Genomic DNA, 3,244 nt, shown 5'->3' with positions numbered 1-3,244 from the left:
ATAAAATCTAAGAATCTCAGCCCAAGTCTGGTATTAGAAAATTACAAAAACGATTTATGATTTACTCCTAATTCAGCGCTTTTTCGCAGCGAGGTTTTTCTCAACTCCGTAATAAACACTCCATAAAATTATACACTTATTTTAAAGAGTGCAGTTTTCTCCGCTAGTGAAGAGGAAAAGCTGAAATCGAGGAAGTGAACGCAAAGTGTCAGCTTTAAACATCTTGAACTGCCTCACTGCACAATGAAGGTAAGATTACGACTTTGAGTTACGAGTACTTTCTTAAAGGTGTGAGCACGCGTCAGAAAAAAATATTATAATTTGAGAAAGTCCGACGCCTTGAAAAGAGCAATTTGATATAGGTAGTGTCCCGATATCAGATTCACTAATTTACAAGCCAGAACAAAGAATCGAGAAATTATGAACATTCAAATCAGCAAATAAAAAATTCTTTTCTGAAATTATCCCAGCGAAATTCGTTCCGAGAGTCATTAAAGTTTCGTAGCTGATTAAGTAATTAAGACCTCAGGAATTCGTTCACACCTCCTCCTCCGATACTGTTTTCTACTCATACTTTAACAAAACCATCACTTTCCCTGTCCTATTCCACTGCAACTACCCTACCAGCTGACCATTTACATTTCCTTCACTACCCTCCTTCATTTCAAGACATTTCCCCTACTTCCTCTCACTTCCGATACTTACCTCCCCTATATTACCATACCTTACTCACCCTTGCTTTCAATTCCCTCATTTTACATTACTCCTCCTACTTCCATTCCCTAACTTCCCCTCACTTCCTATACTTACCTTTCCCTATATTTTTCTACTTTCCTTGACAATAATTCTTACTACTTTCCCTCTCCTCACTTTTCCGCTCCTCACACTCCCTACTTCCAATCCCCGCATTTTTCTCACTCCACAATTCTATCATTTTTCTTGACTTACCCTTCTTGCACTTTAGTTATTTTACTTCGCCCTCTTTTCCATCTAATTTCTCACCCCTCATTTCCACTCATTCTACTCACCTTTTCTACTTGTCTTACCTTTAATTTCTCTACTTTTCCATACACTAATTTCCTTTATTTCATCTATTCTCCCTTTACTCGGACTACTTTTACTCTCCTCATTTCCCATAATTTTCCTCCAACAATTTCCCCTACTTCCACTTCTATTATTTTTCCCTACTCCGCTTCGCACGTTTCCCCCTACTTACAGATCCCTCATTCTACATTGCCTTCCCTACTCCCCCTCTCTAACTTCTCCTTATTTTCTATTAGTAACTTTCCTTGAATTCCTCTACTTTTCTTTTCAATAATTTCCACAAGATTCCCTCTCCTCACTCTCTCGCTCCTCACTGCTATCTCAACTATCATTTCCATTCATTTCTCTCACTTTCTCTATATATCTTATCTTGAATTCCTCTACTTCTACCGCCACGAATTTTACTTACTTCCCCTCTCTTGCCCATTTTCACCATTTAATACCGCTAATTTCACCTGCCTCATTTGCCCTACTACTCTCTCCACAAATTGTCATCCTTTCCTTTTCATTATTATCCCTCTTCTCACATTTCCCCTTATTTACAGTTCCTTCATTCTACATTACTTCCCCTACTCCCACTTCCTAACTTCCCATCACTTCCTATACTTACCTTCACCTATATTTCTCTACTTTCCTTAACCATAATTTTCACTACTTCCCCTCTCCTAACTTTCCCGCTCCTCACCCTCCCTACTTCAAGTCCCCTTATTTTCTTTACTTCACAATTCTATCATTTTCCTTCACTTCCCCTACTTCCACTTCAGTTATTTTACTTCACCCTCTTTTCCACCACTTTTACATCCACAATGTCCCCTAGTTTCCCTTCCATTATCATCCTAACTTCCACTTCTCGCATTACCTCTTACTCAGAGTTCCCTTATTCTACATTGTTTCCCTTACTTCTCCACCCTAACTTCTCCTTCATTCCTAATTGTGCCTTTCCCTTAATTTCTCTACTTTTCTCCTGAGTCATTTCATATAATTTCCCTCTCCTCACACTCCCTTTTTACACTTCCCTCATTTTCCTTACTTCAAAATTCTATAATTTCCACTCATTTCTCCTACTTTCACTTCAATTATATTACTTAGTCCTTTTTTCCCCTAGTTTTTCACCCCTATTATCCATTCATTCTCCTCACTTTCTCTATCTACCTTACCTTCAATTAAGCAACTTTTTTCCCCACTAATTTCCTTTACTTCTCTTATTTTCCCTTTTCCTCTCTTTACTATCACTACTTTCACTCCCCTCATCTCCCCTAAATTTCCTTCCACAGTTTCGCCAACTTCCCCTACCACCATGTTTCCTTACTTTTGCTTCTCACATGGCCCCTTAATTAAACTTCCTTCATTCTGCATTGATTTCCCTCCTTCTTGTTAATTTCTATACTTACATTCCTCTTAATTCCTATACTTACAATCCTCTTAATTCCTCTACGTTTATCTCTAATAATTTCCCCAACTACCCCTCTCCTCACTTTCCAACTCCTCACACTTTCTACTTCCACTACCCTACATGCCCTTACTTCCTTATTTCGTAATTTCCCCTCATTTCTCCCACTTCACATTCCCTTATTTTAGATTTCCCTCCCTTCCCTCGACTTTCCCATCATCATTTCCATTAATTTTTCTAAATGTCACTACTTAGCTTACGTTCAATTCTTCCACTTTTCCCTTAACTAATTTTCCTTACGTCATCTCTTCCCACTTTTCCTTCTTTCACTCTTGACATTTCCCCTAGTTTCCCTTAAATTATTTCCCTTAATTTTCCTTACGTCCTCTCTTCTCACTTTTCCTCCTTTCACTCCTGACATTTCCCCTTCTTTCCGTTACATCATTTCCCTTATTTCCCTTCTATAATTTTCGCTACTTCCGGTTCTCACATTTCCTCTTACTTACTTTTACCTCATTCGACATTGCTTCCCCTACTGGTCCTCTCTCCACTTACAATCGCTTCCCCTTCCCTCATGCCCCCTATTTTCCCACTCATTATTTCCTCTACTCCCACTTCATTCATTCAGCGGAGCCTTCATTTTGATTTTTCTTAATTTTTTTTTTTATAAATTAACAAATATGACAAAAAATGTCCAATTTTTGGATTTACGAGGGTATTTCAATAAGTCCTTAGAATGAAGTATAAAAACAATTTTTTTTGGGTAAATTTTTTTTTATTTTTCAACATAATCTCCTTGGAGCTCTATAC

Source organism: Belonocnema kinseyi, chromosome 9 (genome assembly GCF_010883055.1).
Source record: "Belonocnema kinseyi isolate 2016_QV_RU_SX_M_011 chromosome 9, B_treatae_v1, whole genome shotgun sequence".
NCBI classification, from domain to species: domain Eukaryota; kingdom Metazoa; phylum Arthropoda; class Insecta; order Hymenoptera; family Cynipidae; genus Belonocnema; species Belonocnema kinseyi.
Note: the sequence above shows the minus strand (reverse complement) of the source record.